Source organism: Nicotiana sylvestris, chromosome 6 (assembly GCF_000393655.2).
Source record: "Nicotiana sylvestris chromosome 6, ASM39365v2, whole genome shotgun sequence".
Taxonomy (NCBI): Eukaryota; Viridiplantae; Streptophyta; class Magnoliopsida; order Solanales; family Solanaceae; genus Nicotiana; species Nicotiana sylvestris.
In genome coordinates, this window is record NC_091062.1 from 91,005,550 (window position 1) to 91,031,103 (window position 25,554).

The following is a 25,554-nucleotide window of genomic DNA, read 5'->3' on the forward strand; positions in this document are numbered from 1 at the left end:
GCCAAGGTTCATAAAGGTGGCATTTTGAAGGAACAGGCCAATACGGTACGCGGTCTTTTTTGTGCGGACCGCAATAGAAGCCATCGCGGACACACTCGACTTTGTGCGGTCCGCAAAGCCCAAGTTCAGAGAGTAGGTAAATCAAGCTAAGAGCCTTAGTGCGGCCGCACTCGATTTTGTGTGATCCACACTAGCCTGCAGGGGTATTTTTGTCCAGAATTTTTAGCCTAGTATAAATAGTTTATTTTCCCATTTTTAGGTCATCAGATAGATTTGGGGATAGAGCTGCGCTCGTGACTTCTTTCCTTTTACTATTTTGAGTAATTTTAGCTTAGTTTCAACATTGAATCTTCAAGTTTTATTTAGCAATTAATTATTATGGGCTTTTCTTCATCTATTGCTTTGTTTTCTTCTCTAATTATGAGTAGCTAGACCCATTAGCTAGGGTTGTGGCTCAACCCTAGTGTGGGTAATTGATGAGTCTTGTGTTTTGATGCTTGATTGTCTATGAGTGTTTGATATTTGGGCTAATTTAGGGTTTTAATGTGAAAATTAGTGGTTGCAAACACTAATTTATGCCTAGTACACTTTGGCTCTTCTTGAGAAAGAGAGCCTAATTCCATGAAATTAGTCCAACAAGGAATTGGGGCGTATTCAAGAGATTAATAGCCCCAATTAAAGGGCTAAAACTAGAGATAGTAATACCCAACTTGAACCTTGATTGCTTGCACAAATTTGCATACCCAATTGGTCTTGATAAAGTCAATTCGGGCAAAATCACTCAAACCACCGAGAGGTGTAGAGTGAGTAGAATCGTGCAATGTTTATATCATATTCCCCAAATGTGACAATCTAGCCTTAGACTCAAGAATCTGTCAATTGACCACCTAGGAGAAAGTTACTTCCCTAGTGCATTTTATCTATTTTAACAACTTGCAATAGTTTAATCTTAGCTCTACTTAGCCTAATTTAGCATTGTAGTATTATAAAATTAGAATTAATATCAAAACCAAAAATGTTCCGAAGTGCAATTAGGAACAAATACACAACTCCACTTTAGATAGAAACTCAACTCCAATATCTAGCTCCTTGTGGAAGTTGATCCCGACCTTCTCGGGTAAAAGTCGCTTCAACCTCTCTTGCTAGTCAATAGTAGTACAGGGTTTGCTTCGATCAACTTTTTAGCGTCGTTACCGGGGAGCTAACGGTTTTGGCTATCTGTCTAAATAGTTTTGTGTATTGTTCTTCTTTCCTTCTTTGTTACTAACTTCTGTGTGTCACAACTTCAGGTACAAATGGCAGCAAACTTAAACAACGCACCTCTTGGAGATCTTTCGCCGGGGGAGGAAGTAGATGAAAATGTTGAAGATGAGGTCCATATTGCGCCTCAAGGACAAAGGAGAGGCTTTCAGGCCAATGAAAATATTCCAGACCCTCCCCCGCCACCTCCAAGAGTGGCTCCTCGAGTGCTTCCAAACCAAGTCTATGCAAGTGCAATTGTCCCGTCCCGGATTTGGGTGGGCAATTTTCAAATTACCAATGTGACGTTGACATTGCTGGAGCAACGTGGGTATTTCACAGGCGCTGCTAATAAAAATGCTTACAAACATCTTAAGGGGTTTGTGGATACCTGTTGGGGGAGCAATCAAACTAATGTGTCCGAGGATGCACTTCGGTTGAGACTCTTCCCACTCTCACTTAAAGGGAAGGCATTGGACTAGCTTGAGCGACTTCCCAACTATTCCATCACTACTTGGGATGAGTTGGCGGACAAGTTCATTGCAAAAATTTTCTCACTGGGACATATGGCAGCATTGAAAGATGAGATCTTAGCTTTCAAGCAGGAGCCCACTGAACCTTTGCATGAGATTTGGGAGCGCTATAGAACAATGGTGAAGGAATGCCCCAACAATGATATGACTGAGGCGATGATGCAACAGACTTTCTACCGGGGCATTAAGACGACAAACCAATGCATAGTGAACCAACTTGCTGGGGGCAACTTCATGAAGCTGTCTTATGATGAGGCTTGTGACATTCTTGACGAGATGGCTGACACTTCTTCTGCTTGGCAAAGTAGATCCGTATGTGCCCCAGGGTGACCCCACGGTCACTCATTTGCACAAGGGGTTACATGATCATGGGCAGGCTATAGCTGAGTTGACAACTACAATGAACCAACTAGCAAAGGCACAGTTGCAACAAGTTCAAAATCCTTGCCAAGTGAATGTTATGGAGAGTGTCAACATGCTAATCAATAAAAGAAGACAAAAAGGTCAACAGAATCAAGGGAATTCGGAGCAATTTGACAATTATTGTGGTGGATTCCAAGATGATAGTTATGATGGGCAAAATGAAGAGGTACAATACGTGAACAATTATCAAGGCCAAATGGGCAATTCTTCCAACCAACAACAATGGAGGCCCCAAGGCAATTGGGGCAATTAACAACAAGTCAATGGTAATTGGGGGAAAAACAACCAAAACTCCAACTGGGGCAATCAGAACAATAATTAAAACAATCAGGATAATTGGAATGGGAATAACAACAACTAGGGTGGTAACAACAATCAAGGTGGGTGGAACAATGGCAACCAAGGAAACCGGGGGCAAGGCTTTCAAAGGCCCCCAATGTACCAACAACCGAACAATCCGCCCCCATTTTTATCCCAAGGTCCTAGTTCTTCTAACCCTGACTTGGGAAGAATTGAAATGATGTTTGAACAGATGATGAAAAAGAGTGCGGATTCTGATGCTCAGTTGTCTTCCCACAATACTTTAATTAGAAATTTGGAGGTACAATTAGGCCAAATCTCACAGTCTTTGAATACTCGCCCTAAGGGTGCTCTACCAAGTGATACAGTAGTAAACCCGAAGGGTGGGAACAATCATATTATGGTGGTAACTACAAGGAGTGGACGAGGCGGTGATGTGAATGCCTCCAAACAAAAGCAAATTTTGAGTGATGAAGTTGAGTTGCAAGAAGATGAAGTTCCTTTGGCGGTTGAAAATGTGATTGATGAGAATGTGATTGAAGAAGTGAGGATTGATATTCAAGATGCCAAGGTGGAAACTCAAAATAATGTGAACCCATCTAGGAAACACGTAATAGACATGCCAGAGCCGGTTGTGCCTAAAGCCAAGGATCCTTTGCCAAGGCCACCTCCAACTTATCCTTAAAGGATTGCGAACCAGAAAAATGAGAATCAGTTTAAAATGTTCACTGATATGATGAAGAGCTTATCCATTAATGTGCCATTGGTGGAGGCTCTTGAAAAAATGTCGGACTATGCTAAATTCATGAAGGACTTGGTGATAAAGAAATGATCCACGGATTGTGAAACTATAAAGATGACCTACCAAGTTAGTGCAATAGTGCATTCAACGGCCCTGAAGCTTGAAGATCCCGGTGCTTTCACCTTCCTTGCACCATTGGGAGTGCGGACTTTGCTAAGGCTCTATGTGATTTGGGGGAAAGTATCAACTTGATGCCCTACTTAGTTTTCAAGACTTTGGGTATTGGGCAACCAAGGCCGACTTCCATGAGATTGCAAATGGCGGATAGAATGATTAAGAGACCATTGGGTATTATTGATGATGTGCTTGTCCAGGTGGACAAATTTATCTTGGATTGTGAGGTAGATTATGAAGTTCCAATCATATTGGGGAGACCTTTCCTTGCTACTGGGAAGGTCTTAGTTGATGTGGAAGCATGGGAACTCACATTGCAGGTGGGTGATAAAAAAGTGGTCTTTCATGTGTGCAAGTCAATGAAGCAGCCCAACAGTTCCGAGGTGTGCTCTTTTCTAGACCTTGTCAGGTCAGTGATAGTTGATGATACCAGTGCAATGATTGTTGATACCCAATTTGTCCCTATATATTTTCAATATGCAAATAACTTCAAAATAGCATATATATATATGCATATATAAGCATGTCCAAGTGTTTTATTATTTTTCCCATAATTTTAAAGGTTTTAATTGATTTATTTTCTCCCTTTTTATCCACAAAATCCTCAATAATTATTTTCAAAGTTATTGTTTTGATAATTCTTCTATGGTATTTCTATATTTATGCCAAAATATGGCTAAAGTAATTTTTTCATATTTTTACAATTATATTTAGTATTTTTAAAGCTAAATTGAGCATAATTGCAATATTAGCCATTTTAAGGTTTAATTGTGTTTTATACGCATAAAATTAGATACTGCATTTTTAAATTTTTAATTAGGTATTATAAATCACTTTAGTAGTTTCAATTTATTTTTCAAAAACTATTTACTACTTTTAATAACTTAAAAAGTAAAAAACTAGCTATTTAAATAACAACCCATTTGTATTTCAATTATAGCCTAAATCAAACCCCAATTCCCAACCCAATTAAACCCACCAGACCAAGCCCAAACCAAATTTTATAACCCAGCCCACCTACCCCATTCAATCTGGACCGTTGATCATTCAGATCAACGGTTCCCATTTTCCCTTCCTAAAATAAACTCAAACGACCCCCTAACCTAATTCATTTCCTACCAACCCGCTGCCCTTGAATCCCCTTTCCTCTCCAATTCTCTCTGAAACCTAACTCAAACCCTAGCCGTCGCCACTCAAATTAACCTTAATCCCCTTCGATCCCCACTCAATCCATGGACTCTCATGGCTATTTGAGACATATACATGTCTCCTACATCTCCTGGTTGCTTGTTTTCGTGATTTCGTGAAAAGACCTCGAAGAGATCTAGTCCAGACCTTTCTCAACTTCTATCCATGGTCTTTTTCCGTCCATCCATGGCCGTTCGAGTCAGATCCATGGCTTTTCTAGCTAAAACCGGTAACGATCTAATGTTCTCTCAACCTTCTTTGGGTTCTCTGAAACCCTAGCTCTTGAGACTTGTTACTTGTCTTTAGATCTGTCTTCGATCTAGGTGTATCCATGGGTTTTAACCGATTTTTTTCTTCGTCTCTGCTATTTTCTGAAAAAACAAGTTATAAATCTTCCGATCTTCTTTAGATTTGTGATGGATCTATGGGTTTCTTAAGATTTTCACTTGTTTTCCTCAAATATTTCTCCAATTTCAGATAGTTTCTTTATTTTTTCAAACTAGGGTTTCAAAACCCTTTTGCAAAAAATAATTTCTTTCTGATTACTATGATTTTCAGCATGTTTAAATGTTACCTGAGCCTTTCCTTTTGGCTCGATTCATTTTTGTCAAGAAACCCTAATACTTCTAGGTTCGATTCAAAGTTTGAATTTGTTTGCGGTGTGTTTGCATGACTATTATGAACCTTCTGGGCTTTATGTGTGTTCTATATGCTCTTGTGCTTCCTTTTTTGATTTATTCTAAAGGTTTCTTTGATTTTGTCCAAACCCGTGTCATTTATGAGTTCGACCATTTGTTTTACTGATTGTTCATGCAATTTATAGTGATTCAGTGTAATCTCCTTAAACCTACAACTTTGATTTTGTGTATTTTCCTTGTAACTCTATACTGATTTTTCGAAATTGCCTCCTTATATTTGTGATACTTTCCTTGGTTAGTACTGATTGCTTGTGATTTTCAATCTCATCCGTGATTCTTTGAACTAATTTTTTTAGAATCAAATCGTAATCCACCTTTTTATGTGCTGTTAATTAACGTGTACTTTCCTTATGCTGAAACTATTCTGTACCTAGTCCTTATTACATGCTGCATGCTTTACTATTCCTATTATAGTAAATCAGTCTCACAAGAAATTCTTTTCCTTATTTGATACAACATGTACCCGTTTGAACTATGACTCCTTAATTAAAGGGAGTCCAGGTCTTTAATTGATTTTAATTTACATTATTTCTATAATTATGATAAGTCAGTACTTGTTACTTTATTGTCCTGCCTATTTTCAAAACTATAAATACTCTACCCCCTCTTCTTTAAACACACGAACAATTAGTTCAGAATACACACATATACACTCAAACTCTATCTTCTCTCTCTACTCCTTGTGTTACTGCTTTGCCTAGCCGGCTGAAAGCCAAGGCTAGACCATGGAACTCTGATTGCTTTACTTTTTCTGCAATTTGCTTCTTCAACTGGTATGTTCCTAGTTTAAATTCTGAAAGTCAACTCTATGTGTTCCCTTGTTTGCCAATCCCTGTCTTTCTGCACTGACTTAAAGGCTCATGCTGTTAAATTGCACTTCTTGTTTATTGCTTTACTCAGCATACTTAAAATTCTGCCGTCCTTTGTTCAAATGTAATCAACATATTTACTTGTTCCTATTTATGCCCCTCAACTAGCATGTCTCCTAATGTGCTTGATTAATACTAATCTATGACTAATTAAGTGTTTCTGATTTGGGTCCTCTATGTCCCCACCCCCTACTTCCCTATTTGTAACTGCTGAAGTTGTACTGCTCTTTGAACTTGTTATGTATTTGTTGTTATTGCTCCCATCCCCTTTCCCTTTCAAAAGTTATTTCCACTAAGCAACTCTTCTGCTGTTTTGCAAACTTATTTCAAACGTGCTTTTTTCAAAACTGTTGGAATCCATGTCAAGCACTCTCACACGTACTCTTAAACTACTAGGTTCTGCCCCTTTTGTGTGAGCCTTGCCTTGGGAACCTAGAGCTCCCTCCGAACTTGGACACATAAGAGCTGGTCCTTCCATACTGCACCCATTCTGTTTGTTCATGCAGTCTGTGTGTGAGCACTGCCCGGGATCCCTTGAGGTCCTTAGGGAACTCTGACACACCCCGATATGAGAAAGGATATGGAACAATATTGGCATTTGAGGTGGTTTATTACATAACTAAGAGGAAGTCAGAATCAGGCTTCCTATAGTTGTAACTTCTTATTTTGCATTTCTCATGTAATTCAATCACATGGTCTGTAATAATTTCTAAACAAGTATTGAGGTGGCTAGTGAAAAGGGATAGGGTAAATATGCATGCCTTAATTTGTTAAGGGTAGAAAACATGTTATTAGGTTTATATCCCTAATTGTGCAATAGAAACCATGCTTAGGATTCATACAATGCATTTGAAATCATGTTCTTAGGACCTATGTTGCTTGCTTCAGCACCTCATTCATTGATCCATGCTCTATGTCTATGCACTTAGAAATTCTGCTGGAAATTCTGCAATCCTGCCATATGCATTTAGAAATCCTGTTGTTAGGAAATTCTGCAATCCTTCCATATGCATTTAGAAATCCTGCTCTTAGGAGTTATGCGTCATGAGTTTTATACATGCACCTTAGACACCATGTTCTAGGATCTTATTTGCACTTGCATTCACACTTAGTGTAAATTGCTGATTATAAAAGAGGTAAAAACAGCTTCACACTTGATTCTCCCGTTTAAAATAACTGGTAATAATCTCTGTATTAGTACAAATTAGAACATCATGTTTTAGGTACCAAAAAATAAGCTCCAAACCGCCTTTTTCTGAATAACCACTGCATCTTTCTTTATGCCTAGGCAAGCCTTAGGTAATAACTTAAATAAAACTGGAACTGTCTTTGTTTAATTATCAACTGTTAAAATCAGTAGGCAAACCTGATTTGGACTTCTTTTCTAAGTCATGTGATAAATCTGGTTCTGATGTTATCATTTAAACACCCTACTTTTGGATTCTGAATTCAGACCTTAATTGTGTATGAGTCATGCTGTCTATATGTATTATTTGTGGAGGCATATCTGAGCCTTCTGCTTGTTTTCTGTGTTTTCCCCCTTTTAAATGCAGTCCTACTTGTTTGTATGCCGCCTTAGTATTTTGCCTTTGAACATGAGGGTCTGCCTAGAACCTCCTTATAGGATAGGAGTCCTAAATTCCTCCTGGACTGATAGGAAGGGACGGGTAATAGCATACAATAAGAGTCGAGACCAACCTTCGCTTAATTACTTTTACGGGGCCGGAAAGGATAGATATGGATATGATGACCGATGTGCTAATACCACGTGTAGCCCCTCTTTTGAGGAGTGTCATACCGGGTATTGAATTGATGTGATCCATATTTCAAACAAACCTAGGACACCCCCTTTACATTCATAAGCATGTTTTAGATTGTAACTCTTTTCAAAATTTTGTCTTTCAATAATTGTTTTCAAACGCTTGTGCATTTAAACTTAAATCCCTATTATTTGAGCCCTACTTGTCTATTTGTAATTGCAAAAATTCACAAAAAACTGCCTGGCCGGGAACCATACTAGTGGATCCTGATGGGTGCCTAACACCTGCCCCTTAGGATAATTTCAAGCCCTTACCTTGTCTCTAGTTATCAAACATAGTTAGAAATAAAGCCTGTAGGTGCCCTAACGCACCTTAAAATCGTTAGGTGGCGACTCTTCAAAAATGCAAACCCCATTCCCAAAAGGAATGAGTTGTCCCATACCCAAAATGTCATGAACCCGATTCCGCGAGGAAAAAAATGGGGTGCGACAGCATGGCGACTCTGCTGGAGATTTTTTAGGCTTTTACCATTTTAGATTGTTCTTGTGAATTTGTACACCCCTATTTGCAATTACTTGTTTAATTTCTTTAAGCATTTAATTTCTTCTTCAAAAGCAAAACTGACATATCTTTCTTGTTTCCTTCCTTTACTGCTGCTTTAAATTATAAAACTGATGTATTCATCGCTTTCCTAACGTGCAAATACATGTCAACATGCTTTTAATTATTACATAATCATGCTCAACATCATACTCCACTCGTGCCAAACAAATACTATAGCAACTCTTGATGAGTGGTTGCGCCCTTCCTATATCATTAGCCCCTAAATTTAGAAAGGCTTATTTGCGGTAAAACTAGTCGATCAGCGGTGCAGTCAACAGTTTTGTGCCTTCCCCCTTGAGTTGACCGCTTAAGGGTACCTGTCTAAAACCCCATAGAAACCTTACTCTGTCTAAATTACGCATGCATCGTGGTCAAACCTATCCGGGTCAGTTATGTTGTCCACATAATGATCCTTTAAGATAGCCTTGTCCAAAAGTCCACTGGGTTTCCCTAAACCCAAACGGACGTCATCACGTTCTGTGCATTTATTTGGAGAACCAAATGTTTCATGCTAATTGTTGATATTAAATAGTCGAGTTTGGTGGGGGTAAGGGCCTAACCTTGTTTGTCTTGCAGAAAAATGAGGCACGAGGTCCCCAGTTTTGGTATGATTAGCACGCCCCGACTCTTGCTAGACTGGTGGAGGAGTCTTCCATCAAATGACCAAATCAATGAGTGGAAATAGAGGGCCACCAAAGCTAGTTAAAAGTTGGAATATCTGGAATACAGTCTGTTGGAATTGGAAAGGAAAGTGAGGAAGAGAGTCACCGATTGCCAGAACACTGAGGGAAATGAAGGAGAACACCTAGCAAAGGCATTTTTACTGGTGTACCTATGCAAACTAGAGGATCTGATCAACGAGAGCATTCAACCTGAGAAAGGTCCTTCTGGGACCAAGTAGATAAAAATTTACTTTTTCGCTTTATGAATGTAATAAGGCCAATGGCCATTAGTGACTTTTATTTCTTACTTATTTAGTGTCGTTTTGGGATTCGCCTATCTTTATCAATAAAATTAGGCATTTAGCATTAAAATTTCTCCAAATCTATTTGTCCCTACGCCTACCTCGGGCACAAAGAGGTTCCCAAATTAGGACACAATTTATATTCCCGCACTATGTGTTTAAATATTGCAATACTTTTCATAATCCTCACTTACATGATTACCTTTTGTTTTAATTTTGTTTTCTTTTATTATTCTCCTCCCCAAAGGTTAGTTCGTGCACTCTGGCATCGTCATCTTATTTCACAAGATCCGGGGGCCCTCCACCCACTCCTCCTCTTAGTCCCATTAAAGGCAAGAACAAAGGCAAGATGGAAGATTTAAACAACATCAGGAAGGAGAACACAACTGAATGGGTTGAGGCCACTGATAGCTAGGGTATTCGGGTTCCAAACGAGAATGTGTCACAACTTGAACAGAAATTATTGAAATTCCAGGAAGAGTTCGATCAGGTTCGAAATCTGGCAAACCTGTCATTTTCCCTCTACACCCCAGATATCAACTTCCCCAACGCTCAAAACCCTACACCTCCTCAAAATATCCCAAAACAGCAGAATCATCTCGCGCCTCACCATCATGCTGCTCCACCAAAGAACCAATGTAACACCTGCCATACCCCAAACAACGCTCCACTACTCATCCAAGAACCTCCAAGGAATCTCTAAACCCGTAAAACTCAAGAAACATGGCACTACCTTCGGCTTGGGGATATGAATACACCTGGGAAGAATTCAATAACTAGTCACCACCATGGCGCGATCCTTACTATCCACTAGAGCAGCCAATACTGCATCTAGAATAGACCTTCCAACATGCCGACATTATTTATGGGCAGATCAAGAAGAAGCACTTGCAGCAGTGAAGAACTTATTTCTAGAGGACATTAATATGGACTGTTGCGTTATTCTCGAGAAGGAGGGGGAGGAAGGCCCTTCCATACAGGTTGTGAGCAGAGGGGCACATCTCAATAATTGGACCATTAGGACAACCAAAGCCTGACGTGCCTCGGTATAACAAGGCTAAAACAAGCATTATTCACTGTTTTATTTACTAAATGATTTTCTTTTCGCATTTTTCAATTCCCGCAATAAGATCTTCAATGTTTAAAACAGTTATTCAATTTATCAAAAGCATTTTTGATTTTTCTTATGAATTAGTATTTATTGATATCATTTTCTCTCCTTGCTTTACCAATATAGCATTACTATTACTTATCTTGATGAACTAACGACTGTGACATGCAATAAGACAATGCAACAAACAGACATTAATTCAAAGGAAAATGACATACCTGACGATATTGTCAAAGAAGTTGAGAACTTTGAGAACAGGCCTAAGTCCAACCTGGATGAGACCAAAATTATCAACCTGGGAGATGCAGAAAACGTCAAGGAAACACGAATTAGCATCCACCTATCGCCATCAGAGAAGCAGGAATACACAGAATTTCTAAAGGAGTATGAGGACATATTCGCCTGGTCATATGATGACATGACTGGTCTGAGTACGTCTATTGTGGATCACAAACTGCCAACCGATCCAATTTGTCCACCGGTAAAGCAAAAGCTCAGAAAGTTCAAGCCTGATATGAGTCTGAAAATCAATGAAGAAGTCAACAAGCAGATCAAAGCTAAGGTTCTCAGGGTAGTAGAATGCCCGACATAGTTAGCCAACATTGTGCCAGTGCCAAAGAAGGACGGGAAGGTCACAGCCTGTGTTGACTACCGGGATCTCAACCAGGCCAACCTGAAAGACGACTTCCCTTTGCCAAATATACATATTCTGATTGACAATTGCGCCAAGCATGAGCTATAGTCATTCGTAGATTACTTCGCTGGTTATCATCAGATTTGGATGGATGAGGAAGATGCTGAGAAAACGGCTTTCATTACGCCATGAGGAGTGTACTATTACAAGATGATGCCATTTAGCCTGAAGAATGCAGGGGCCACCTACATGAGGGCCATGACTACCATTTTCTATGATATGATACACAAGAAATAAAGGTATATGTGGATGATGTTATCATCAAATCCAAGAAGGCCACTGACCACATGGAAGATCTGAAGAAGTTCTTCAATAGATTACGGAGGTACAACCTAAAACTAAACCCCGCAAAGTGCACATTTGGGATTCTTGCTAGGAAATTGCTTGGGTTTATTGTGAGCCGCTGAGGAATAGAACTAGATCCATCGAAAGTCAAAGTCATTCAAGAACTACCACCGCCAAAGAACAAGAAGGATATGATTGGTTTTTTGGGAAGTCTTAACTATATCAGCCAATTCATAGCACAGTCTACAGTTATCTATGAGCCAATCTTTAAGATGTTAAAGAAGGACGCCGCTACCAAATGGACCGATGACTACCAAAAGGCCTTCGACAAAATCAAGGAGTACCTGTCAACACCACCAGTCTCAGTCCCGCCCGAGCCAGGTAGACCCTTATTACTCTACCTTGTAGTGTTGGATGGAGCTTTTGGTTGCGTTCTGGGGCAGCATGATGAAACGGGTAGGAAGGAACAAGCCATTTATTATCTCAGTAAGAAGTTCACCTCGTACAAGGCCCGGTATTCTCTATTGGAACGCACCTGTTGTGCTTTGACTTGGGAAGCTCAGAAGCTGAGACATTACTTCTGTGCCTATACTATATATCTCATATCGAGAATGGATCCCTTGAAGTACATCTTTCAGAAGCCCATGCCCACCGGCAAGCTAGCCAAGTGGAAAATCCTGTTGAGTAAGTTCGACATTATTTACGTGACTCAAAAAGCAATCAAGGGACAGGCACTGGCAGACCACCTTGCTGAAAACCCCGTGGATGGAGAATACGAACGCCTAAAAATGTATTTTCCTGATGAAGAGGTATCATTCATAGGAGAAGACATTGTAGAATCCTATGACGGTTGGAGAATGTTTTTCGACGGAGCAACAACTTTTAAAGGAGTTGGCATAGGAGCAGTCCTAGTATCAGAAACCGGTCAGGATTATCCGGTGTCTGCCAAACTCAGGATCCCTTGCACCAACAATATGGCTGAGTATGAATCCTGCATCTTAGGACTCAAAATGGCCATTGACATGAACGTTCAAGAGCTGCTAGTGATTGGAGATGCAGACTTACTTATACATCAGGTATGAGAGGAATGAGCAGCCAAGAACTCCAAGATACTCCTATATCTGCATCACGTACAGGAATTGAGAAAGAGGTTCACGAAGACGGAATTCCAGCATGTTCCCAGAATCCAGAATGAGTTCGCTGATGCATTGGCTACCCTATCATCTATGATACAGCATCCAGACAAGAATTTCATTGATCCCATTCCGGTGAACATCCATAATTAGCCAGCTTACTGTGCCCATATCAAAAAGGAGGCAGATGAAAATCCTTGGTTTCATGATATCAAGGAATATTTGGCAAAAGGAGAATACCCGAAGCTTGCTAATCCTGTTCAGAAACACACACTTCGGAGATTGTCCAACAATTTCTTTCCCAGCAGAGGAATCCTGTATAGGAGGACTCCTGATTTGGGATTATTAAGATGTGTTGACGCAAAGGAAACATCCAAGCTAATAGAGGAAATTCATGTTGGGACCTGCGGTCCACATATGAACGATTTTGTCTTAGCAAAGAAGATACTATGTACTGGTTACTTTTGGATGACTATGGAAACGGATTGCATCCAGTATGTACGAAAATGTCACCCGCTGCCAGATACATGCAGACATGATAAAGGTACCTCCAAATGAGCTTAATGCAACAAGCTCACTATGGTCGTTCGTCGCCTGGGGAATGGATGTTATTGGACCAATCAAGCATGCTGCTTCCAACGGACACATGTTTATCCTAGTAGCCATTGACTATTTCACCAAATGGGTCGAAGCAGCATCTTACAAAGCAGTGACTAAGAAAGTCGTGGCAGACTTTGTCCGCGACCGCATTGTTTGTCGATTCGGGATTCCAGAATCAATCATTACTGATAATGGCTCCAACCTCAATAGTGACTTGATGAAAGCTATGTGGGAAACTTTCAAGATCAGACACAAGAATTCTACAGCCTATATGATTCAAATAAATGGAGTTGTAGAAATCGCCAACAAGAATATCAAGAAGATATTGAGGAAAATGATAGAAAAGCATAAACAGTGGCACGAGAAATTATCATTTGCTCTACTGGGGTATCGCACCACAGTCTGCACATCAACAAGGACAACCCCCTATATACTGGTTTATGGTACAGAGGCTATCATTCCCACTGAGGTAGAAATTCCTTCCCTTAGGATCATACAAGAAGCTGAGCTTGACGACGCAGAGTGGGTAAAAAGTCGTTATGAGCAACTAGCCCTTATAGACGGAAAGAGAATGAATGCAGTTTGCCATGGTCAACTCTATCAGAACAGAATGTCCAGAGCCTTCAACAAAAGAGTCAAGCCAAGACAGTTCACACCGGGGCAGCTGGTGTTAAAGAAAATTTTTTCGCATCAATATGAAGCCAAAGGGAAGTTCTCTCCCAACTGGCAGGGTCCATACATGGTTCACCGGGTTTTGACAGGATGAGCCCTTATACTTGCAGAAATGGACGGAGAAGTCTGGCCAAAGCCGATTAATTCAGATGCAGTCAAGCGGTACTACGTGTAATCTTTATGCTTTCTTTATATGATATAAATTGAACTACGCCTGACCTGATTCTCGTTTAAGAGGGGATACGTAGGCAGCCCTATGGGTTCGGTCACAGATTCAATAAATTTTCATTTCCCCCGCAATTGGAAATTGGGGCAGAATTTGAGGAGGACCCTCAAAATTCCGAAGTAATTTATCCAATTACCGCATGAGCAACAGTCAGAAATGTCAACCCATCAAACTGGGGCAGAATTTTGAGGAGGAACCTCAAAATTCCGAAGTAATTTCAGCCGACCGCTGCCCGAGCAACAGTCAGAAACGTCAACCCATCAAACTGGGGCAAAATTTTGAGGAGGACCCTCAAAATTCCATTAGCAGGAGAGGTTGCAATGTCTTGAACTACGTCACGGCCATTAGTTCATCTAAAAACTATTTTTAACTATACATTTATGTCATACTTTTACAAAATCATGCATGTTTATTGTTGAAATTGCTTTGTTTAGCAACGCTACCCCAATGATACAGACAATATTACCAGATCAAAGCCGAACAAGTCAAGCAAAGCCAGCGGGGATACGAACTAACCTTCCCCCTTACAAAACTCATGATTTTTCTTTGGATGCAGGCACTAGGACTGCAAAATCAGTAAACACATTGTACGCCATAGAACAAACATTATTCAAGAATATGACTCTCGGAACCGTTGCACTTACCAACATTTGCTATCAGCATACACCAAGTGATGTTTCGTATGACACAATGCTCCCAGTAATCACAACGCCACAATCTACTATCAACTAAAAAAACTCTACTGTCATTCGTTATCTTATTTCTTGCATAAGGCTACCATTCTGCCTTCCAATCTGCATAAGGCTACCATTCTGCCTTCTGAGACTAAACGTTGTCTCCATCTGCATCTGCATTGCATAAGGCTACCATTCTACCTTCCAACTTGCATAAGGCTACTATTCTGCCTTCCAATTTGCATAAGGCTACCATTCTACATTCCGAGACTAAACGTTGTCTCCATTTGCATTCTTGCATAAGGCTACTATTCTGCCTTCCAATTTGCATAAGGCTATCATTCTGTCTTCCGAGACTAAACGCTGTCTCCATCTGCATTTCTGCATAAGGCTACCATTCTTCCTTCCGAGGTTAAGCTCTACCTCCACCTGCATTCGCATATTTGCATAAGGCTACTTTTCTACCTTTCGAGGCTAAGCTCGGCCTCCAATTTTTTTCAAAACTATGCACTATCCCAGGCACTATTTATCTCACTTCTCTTACGGGCTAAACTCTGCCCTTCAATTCGCAAGACAAAGCTCGGTCTTGTCCTCATCATACTACTGCATCCTTCATGGGCTGAAATATCGCCAACTCATCCAAAGGCATCATCATTTGGCAGCACCATCTTCATAGCCCGAGAACACCATGTCATGGCCTGAGGATCTCTTTCAATCTTTTGCATATCATTATTCAAAGGCGTCATGGTTCGGAGGCATCATCCTCATAGCCCGAGAACATCATTTCATGTCCTGCAAATCCCTCATTATATGCTTCATGGCCCAGGACATCATGGTCTAAGGACATCATCCTCACCGTCCAAAGACAACATTCATGGTCCAACGGGAATTTGCAGGTAAGACGGCGAGCAACGGCTATCCCAACAGAAGCGATCCCACTCCAGTTCCCATAGCCATATCAAACCTAATCATTCATGTAAACCGTCCACTCACCCAGCCCTAGATATTGCATCCGTTCTTGAAAGGTCTTCATCGGTATTCTCCGTTGATGGATCCTGAACTATTACGGTTTGATTCCTATAAAACTAGGGATATGTAGGCAACTCAGAAGCCAGGGTGCGGTCTAAATCCTCCAAAACCCTTTCTCTCGATCAAAATTGGTCATCCTATCTTTACCCTACAACTTTTTCATCCTTCCCGGGTAAAGAGGGGCAGCTGTTAATACCCAATTTTTCCCTATATATTTTTAATATGCAAAATAACTTCAAAATAGCATATATATGCATATATATAAGCATGTCCAAGTGTTTTAGTATTTTTCCCATAATATTAAAGGTTTAAATTGTTTTATTTTCTCACTCTTTATCCATAAAATCCTCAATAATTATTTCCAAAATTATTGTTTTGATAATTCGTTATGGTATTTCTATATTTGTGCCAAAATATGGCTAAAGTAGTTTTTACATATTTTTACAATTATATTTAGTATTTTTAAAGCTAAATTGCATATAGCAATATTAGCCATTTTAAGGTTTAATTGTGTTTTATACGCATAAAATCGGATCCTGCATTTTAAATTGTTAATTAGGTATTATAAATCACTTTAGTACTTTCAATTTATTTTTCAAAAATTATTTACTACTGTTTTAAAAAAATTAAAAGGCAAAAAACTGGCTATTTAAATAACAGCCCATTTGTATTTCAATTATAGCCTAAATCAAACCGCAATTCCCAACCCAGTTAAACCCACCGGACCAAGCCCAAACCCAATTTTATAACCCGACCCACCTACCCCATTCAATCTAGACCGTTGATCATTCAGATCAACGGTCCCCATTTCCCTTTCCTAAAATAAACCCAAACGACCCCCTAACCTAATTCATTTCCTACCAACCCGCCGCCCTTGAATCCCCTTTCCTCTCCAATTCTCTCTAAAACCTAACTCAAACCCTAGCCGCTGCCACCCAAATTAACGCTAATCGCCTTCGATCCCCTCTCAATCCATAGACTCCCATGACTGTTTGAGACGTATACTTGTCTCCTACATCTCCTGGTTGCCTGTTTTCGTGATTTCGTGGAAAGATCTCGAAGAGATCTAGTCTATACCTTGCTCAACTTCTATCCATGGTCTTTTTCCGGCCATCCATGGCAGTTCGAGTTAGATCCATGGCTTTTCCGACTAAAATCGGTAACGATCTAATGTTCTCTCATCCTTCTTTGGGTTCTCTAAAACCCTAGCTCTTGAGAGTTGTTACTTCTCTTTAGATCTGTCTTCGATCTAGGTGTATCCATGGGTTTTAACCGACTTTTTTCTTCGTCTCTGCTATTTTCTGAAAAACCTAGTTATAAATCTTTCGATCTTCTTTAGATCTATGATGGATCTATGGGTTTCTTAAGGTTTTCACTTGTTTTCCTCAAATGTTTCTCCGATTTCAGACAGTTTCTTTATTTATTCAAACTAGGGTTTCAAAACCCTTTTGCAAAAAAATATTTCTTTCTGATTACTGTGATTTTCAGCATGTTTAAATGTTACCTGGGTCTTTCCTTTTAGCTCGATTCATTTTGTCAAGAAACCCTAATACTTCTAGGTTCGATTCGAAGTTTGAATTTGTTTGTGGTGTGTTTGCATGTCTATTATGAACCTTCTGGGCTTTATGTGTCTTCTATATGCTCTTGTGCTTCCTGTTTTTATTTATTCTTAAGGTTTCTTTGATTTTGTCCAAACTCGTGTCATTTATGAGTCCGACCATTTGTTTTACTGATTGTTTACGCAATTTATGGTGATTCTGTATAATCTCCTTAAACATACAGCTTTGATTTTGTGTATTTTCCTTGTAATTTTGTACTGATTTTTCGAAATTGTTTCCTTACTTTTGTGATATTTTCCTTGGTTAGTACTGATTGCCTGTGATTTTCAATCTCATCCGTGATTCTTTGAACTAATTTTTTTAGAATCAAATCGTACTCCGCCTTGTTTATGTGTTGTTAATTAATGTGTACTTTCCTTATGCTGAAACTATTTTGTACCTAGTCCTTATTACATGCAGCATGCTTTACTATTCCTATTGTAGTAAAATCAGTCTCACAAGCAATTCTTTTCCTTATTTGATATAACTTGTACTCGTTTGAACTATGACTCCTTAAGTAAAGGGAGTCCAGGTCTTTAATTGATTCTAATTTGCATTATTTCTATAATTATGATAAGTTAGTACTTGTTACTTTATTGTCCTGCCTGTTTTCAAAACTATAAATACTCTATCCTCTCTTCTTTAAACACACGAACAATTAGTTCAGAACACACACATATACACTCAAATATTATCTTCTCTCTCTACTCTTTATGCTACTACTTTGCCTAGCCGGCTGAAAGCCAAGGCTAGACTGTGGAACTCTGATTGCTTTACTTTTTCTGCAATTTGCTTCTTCAACTGGTATGTTCCTAGTTTAAATTCTGAAACTCAACTCTATGTGTTTCCTTGTTTGCCAATCCATGTCTGTTTCTGCACTGACTTAATTGCTCACGCTGTTAAATTGCACTTCTTGTTTATTGCTTTACTCAGCATGCTTAAAATTCTGCCCTCCTTTGTTCAAATGTAATCAACATGCTTACTTGTTCCTGTTTATGCCCCTCAACTAGCATGTCTCCTAATGTGATTGATTAACACTAATCCATGACTAATTATGTGTTTCTGATTTGGGTCCTCTATGTCCCCACCCCCTATTTCCCTGATTGTAACTGTTGAAGCTGTATTGCTCTTTGAACTTGTTATGTATGTGTTGTTGTTACTCCCATCCCCTTTCCCTTTCAAAAACTGTTTCCACTAAGAAACTCTTCTGCTATTTTGCAAACTTATTTCAAACATGCTGTTTTCAAAACTGTTTTCCAACTCAACTCCTTCAAGTCCATGTCAAGCACTCTCACACATACTCTTAGACTACTAGGTTATGCCCCTTTTGTGTGAGCCTTGCCTTGGGAACCTAGAGCTCCCTCTGAACTTGGACACATAAGAGTTGGCCCTTCCATACTGCACCCACTCTGTTTGGTCATGTAGTCTAGGTGTGAGCACTGCCGGGAAACCCTTGAGGTCCTTAGGGAACTCTGACACACCCAGATATGAGAAAGGTTATAGAACAATATTGGCATTTGAGGTGGTTTATTACATAAATCAAAGAGGAAGTCAGAATCAGACTTCCTATAGTTGTAACTTCTTCTTTTGCATTTCTCATGTAATTCAATCACATGGTTTGTAATAATTTGTAAACAAATATTGGGGTGGCTAGTGAAAAGGGATAGGGTAGATATGCATGCCATAATTTGTTAAGGTTAGAAAACATGTTATTAGGTTTATATTCCTAATTGTGCAATAGAAACCATGCTTAGGATTCATACAATGCATTAGAAATCATGTTCTTAGGACCTATGTTTCTTGCTTCAGCACCTCATTCATTGATCCATGCTCTATGTCTATACACTTTGAAATCCTGCTCTTAGGGAAATTCTACAATCCTACCATGTGCATTTAGAAATCCTGCTCTTAGGAAATTCCGCACTCCTGCCATATGCATTTAGAAATCTTGCTCTTAGGAGTTCTGCGTCATGAGTTTTATACATGCACCTTAGACACCATGTTCTAGGATCTTATTTGCACTTGCATTCACACTTAGTGTAAATTGTTGATTATAAAAGAGGTAAAAACAGCTTCACACTAGATTCTCCCATTTAAAATAATTGGTAATAATCTCTACATTCATACCAATTAGAACAACATGTTTTAGGTAACAAAAATAAGCTTCAAACCGCCTTTTTCTGAATAACCACTACATTTTGCTTTATGCCTAGGTAAGCCTTAGGTAATAACTTTAATAAAACTGGAATTGCCTTTGTTTAATTATCAACTGTTAAAATCAGTAGGCAAACCTAATTCGGACTTCTTTTCTAAGTCATGTAATAAATTTGGTTCTGATGTTATCACTTAAACATCCTGCTTTAGGATTCTAAATTCAGACCTTAATTATGTATGAGTCATGCTATCTATGTGCATTATTTGTGGAGGCATATCTGAGCCTTCTGCTTGTTTTCTGTGCTTTCCCCCTTTTAAATGCAGTCCTACTTGTTTTGTATGTCGCCTTAGTATTTTGCCTTTGAACCTGAGGGTCTGCCTAGAACCTCCTTATAGGATAGTAGTCCTAAATTCCTCTGGGACTGATAGGAAAGGGCGGGTAACAGCATGCAATAAGAGTCTAGACCAACCTTCGTTTAATTACCTTTACGGGGCGGGAAAGGGTAGATATGGATATGATAATCGGTGCGCTAATACCACGTGTAGCCCCTCTTTTGAGGAGTGTCATACCGGGCATTGCATTGATGTGATCCATATTACAAGAAAACCTAGGACACCCCCCCCCCTTTTACATTCATAAGCATGTTTTAGATTGTAACTCTTTTCAAAATTTTGCCTTTCAATAATTGTTTTCAAATGCTTGTGCATTTAAACTTAAATCCCCTATTATTTGAGCCCTACTTGTCTATTTTCCAATTGCACAAATACACAAAAAACTGTCTGGCGGGAAACCACACTAGTGGATCCTGAGGGGTGCCTAACACCTTCCCCTTAGGATAATTTCAAGCCCTTACCATGTATCTGGTTATCAAACATAGTTAGAATGAACCCTGTAGGTGCCCTAACGCACCTTAAAATCGCTAGGTGGCGACTCTTCAAAAATGCAAACCCCGTTCCCAAAAGGAATGAATTGTCTCATACCCAAAATGACATGAACCCAATTTCCCGAGGAAAAAAAAGGGGGCGCGACAATGATCAATGTGGAGGACCCTCTGGAGGCCGTATTGTTGAATCTTGATGTTAATGATAATGAGGGACGAGTGGAGTGTGTGAATGTTTTTCATGGGATGGGCTCTTACTCTTATGAGCCTAGAAAACTATCTTTGGACCTTGAGAATAGGAAGACTCCACCACCAAAATCTTCAATCGAGGAGCCTCCGGTGTTGGAGTTGAAGCCATTACCTCCACACCTCAGGTATGAGTTCTTAGGCCCTAGTTCTACTTTTCCAGTTATTCTTTCTTCTTGTCTTACTAACATGCAGGTTGATGCCACATTGGCGGTGCTTCAAAAGCGAAAAAAGGCAATTGGATGGACTCTAGCTGATATCTGGGGGATAAGCCCCGCATTCTGTATGCACAAGATTTTTCTTGAAGATGATGCAAAGCCCTCCTTGGAACATCAAAGGAGGTTGAACGAGGCAATGCAAGAAGTTGTGAAAAAGGAGGTGATCAAGTGGTTGGATGCCGGGGTTATGTACCTCATCTCTGATAGCTCTTGGACTTTGCTGGTGCAATATGTACTGAAGAAGGGTGGCATGACCGTGGTTGCAAAAACACAAAATGAGCTGATTCCTACCAGAACTGTCACCAGTTGGAGGGTATGCATGGACTACCGCAAGTTGAATAAAGTGACCTACAAGGATCACTTTCCATTGCCTTTTCTTGACCAGATGTTAGACCGACTTGCTAGGCGTGCCTTCTACTATTTCTTGGATGGTTATTCTGAGTACAACCAAATCTTGATTGCTCCAGAAGATCAGGAGAAGACCACATTCACTTGTCCATATGGCACCTTTGCCTTTTCTCGGATGCCTTTTGGGTTGTGTAATGCACCGGCTACATTTCAGTGGTGTATGATGACCATTTTCACTGATATGGTGGAAGTCATTTTGAAGGTGTTCATGGACGATTTTAGTGTTGTGGGAGATTCATTTGATGAGTGTTTGTAAAATCTTGATAGAGTGTTGGCCCGCTGTGAAGAAACCAATCTTGTTCTCAATTGGGAGAAATGCCACTTTATGGTGGAAGAAGGAATAGTCTTGGGCATAAAATTTCAAAGCATGGTATTGAGGTAGACAAAGAAAAAATTGATTTTGAGGCTCCCTCCCCCTACCTCTGTCAAGGGAGTTAGAAGTTTTCCTGGGCATGCAGGGTTTTACTAGAGATTTATCAAAGACTTAAAAGGTAGTGAACCCCTTGTGCAAGCTATTGGAAAAGGATGCCAAGTTTGTGTTCGATGAGAGATACATGCAAGCCTTTGAACTTCTCAAGCATAAGTTGACCACCACTCCTATCATTACCGCACATAATTGGAGCTTGCCCTTTGAGCTCATGTGTGATGCGAGCGATGTTGTGGTTGGGGCGATTTCTGGTCAAAGAGTGAACAAAATGTTTCATCCAGTGTACTATGCGAGCAAGACAATGAATGACTCTCAAGTGAACTACACGGTGACCAAGAAAGAACTTTTGGCTATTGTGTTTGCAATGGAGAAGGTTTGGCCGTATTTTATGTGTGCCAAGGTCATAGTCCATACCGATCATGCCGCACTCAGGTACTTCATTACGAAGAATGATTCCAAAGCTAGACTGATGCGATGGGTCTTGTTACTTCAAGAGTTTGATTTGGAGATTGTGGACCGGAAGGGTAGTGAAAACCAAGTGGTGGACCACTTGTCCTGCTTGGAGGAGGGAGGCCTCGTGATGGCCTGGAGATCAATGACTTATTTCCCGACGAACAACTCTTTTCGTTGTCGGTGAATGGTATGCCATGGTTTGCGGACGTTGCTAATTTCCTTGTGACTGGTATATAATCCTGTGTAAGCTCTCTTCTAACCAAAGGAAGAAGCTCAAATGGGATAGTTTGGATTTCTATTGGGATGAGCCGTACTTGTTCAAGATTTGCACGGATGGTGTGATCCGAAGGTGTGTCCCGGAGGAAGAGAAATTGAGTATCTTGGAGGCTTGTCATTCCTCTCCCTATGGTGGCCATCATGGCGGGGTGAGGACGGCTTCCAATGTTCTTACTTGTGGGTTTTATTGGCCAACTTTGCACAAAGATGCAAGTGAACTTGTGAAGAGGTGTGACGAATGCCAAAAGAGCGGGCAGAATTTCGAAGAAAGATGAGATGCCTCTCAATACCATTCTTGAGGTTGATATTTTTGATGTATGGGGCATTGATTTTATGGGCCCGTTTGTTAGCTCGTGTGGGAACACGTACATTCTTGTGGCGGTGGACTATGTTTCAAAGTGGGTTGAAGCCATGACTTTACCCAACAATGAGGCCCGGAGTGTTGTTGCATTTCTCAAGAAGAGCATTTTTATAAGGTTTGGCACTCCTCGTGCAATCATAAGTGATGGGGGTCTCATTTTTGCAATAGAGCTTTTGACACTTTGCTTGCAAAGTATGGTGTCAACTACAAAGTTTCTACCCCCTATCATCCTCAAGTGAGTGGCCAAGTTGAAGTCTCAAACAGGGAAATTAAGAGTATATTGTCAAATACAGTCAATGCAAATAGGACCGATTGGTCAAAGAAGTTGGATGATGCTCTATGGGCTTATAGGACTGCTTACAAGACTCCGATTGGTATGCCTCCGTATCGGTTGGTGTTTGGGAAAGCTTTCCATCTACCGATTGAGTTAGAACACAAGGCCATGTGGGCTTTAAGAAAGTTAAATCTTGAATGGGATGTGGCAACAAATTTTCGTGTGGAGCAGCTTAATGAACTTGATGAATTCCAATTCCATGCCTACTCCAGTTCATCCTTGTACAAGAATAAGATGAAATACCTTCATGATAAATATGCTCATGGAAAGGATTTCAAAGTGGGTGATTTAGTTCTCTTGTTCAACTCTCGGTTACATCTGTTTCCTGGAAAGCTTAAGTCAAAATGGAGTGGACCTTTTGAAGTGGTGTTTGTGACCCCTTTTGGTGCACTTGATTTGAAGAACAAAAATGGGGAAGTTTTCAGAGTAAATGGGCACAGGGTCAAGCACTACTTGGGAAAAATTGATGACAGTCACGTGGTGGCACTTCTTCATCTCAAATGATTTGATGGTAACCTGCGTCGTGCCGCGACGTCAAATCAGACGCTTCTTGGGAGGCAACCCATGTGTTTTTCTTCTTGTTTTTCTTTGATTTTCATTGTAGTGTAGGATTTATTTTTGGACTGACTGGTTGTGATATGATGTAGGATTGTGTTGATGTAGTGCAGGAAAAAAGTTGGAAAATAACCACTCTCTGAAGTTGTCAATGTAGACTGCACTGCCATTTTGTGCAGCCGCAAAGACCTCAGTGCGGGGGCAAGAAATCAATGCGGACCGCACTGGTAATTTAAAAAAAGTTGGGTTCTCTGAGTTTTACCGCCATGGCTGCATTGCATTTTGTGCGATCCGCGGTGGTCCACTGCGATCGCATTGCATTTTGTGCGGACCGCAGTGGTTGACTTGTCTGAGCCCTATGGTTTTGAGCAATGCAGACTGCAATGCCATTTTGTGCGGTCCGCGGTGGGTAGGTGAGATGGGGCCCAGGACCTTTTTCTATAAATAAGACCTAAGGCCCTCTTTTTGAACTTTTCGATCTTTTCAATCTCAGAGACACTAAAACACTATTCATATCTCTAAATTGCTCGTAATTAACTGCTAAGACTCGTCTATCTTCAATAATACTCTCTTCTGGTAACTCTAATTTCTTCTTAATTGCTTAATTTTGTTATTTTCTTTTTTTTTGTTTTTCTCTGTTCTTCTTCCTAGCTTTCCCGTATTTCTTTCAATATTGTAGCTTAGGTTAGTTAATTTTTGTTTAAAGTTAGTTTAGGTAGTTAAATGATGGAACTAACACTTAGGGAATCTTCAATAGTCGAAAAAGTGGATTAAAATTGAACAAATCATGAACCCTAGGTTGGTGCTGCTACTTGGTACTCAGTCGGACCGTGGTGGAATTTGTGCGGTCCGCGGTGCCCCTGTGCGGTCCGCAATGGAATTTTGTGCGGACCACAATGGTGAAAGACCTGAAAGCTGACATTTGAGGACCGCGGCCACATTGCATTTTGTGCGGTCCGCGGTGCCTCAATACGGACCACATTGCCATTTTGTGCGGTCTGCGGTGCCTCAATGCAGACGTCATTGCAATTTTGTGCGGTCCGCGGTGCATAGTTTGAGAGAGTGGGTATTCTGAACACCACCTCTGTGAGGACCGCAATGGATTTTGTGCGGTCCGCAATGTCCTCTTAGCGGCCACACTGCATTTTGTCCGGTCTGCACTCTGCAAGTTTAAAAACTGTCTGCAACATTTTTTCTACAACTGTGAATTACATTGTTTTTTTGGATACTAACAAAGCACGATTGAATTTGTTTGCAGACAATGGTAAAATTAAAAGGTAAGGGTGCTAAACAACCAGTAAGAGGACAGTCCTCCCGGGGTGGAAAACAAAAGATGATAAGGTTGACCCCACAAGCCCGTCAAAACATAAAAAAACACAAGGAAGCTTATAAAAGCTGCAAACAGGGCCATTGACTAGTCAGGGAGTGAGTATGAGTCATCCCGGGAGGCATCTTCAGACTCCGTGCCAGAGTTTATTCCTAACTGGCTGGAGAGAAATAGATTGAGAGATACACCTCCACCTTCCCCCACTGCCCAAGCGTCAGTACATGTATCTTCTAGGTCGTCTGAGGGCTCAGCTGCAGCCAGTGGGGATGAGTACTCCACCTCTCCTACAGCTTCATTATTCGGAGAGGATGCAGTAGCTGAAGAAGGGGAAGAAGCAGAAGGGGCTGAGCCCCAACTTGGGGGGGGTGGTAGAGCGGACTAGAAACCCGGAGGCATGGG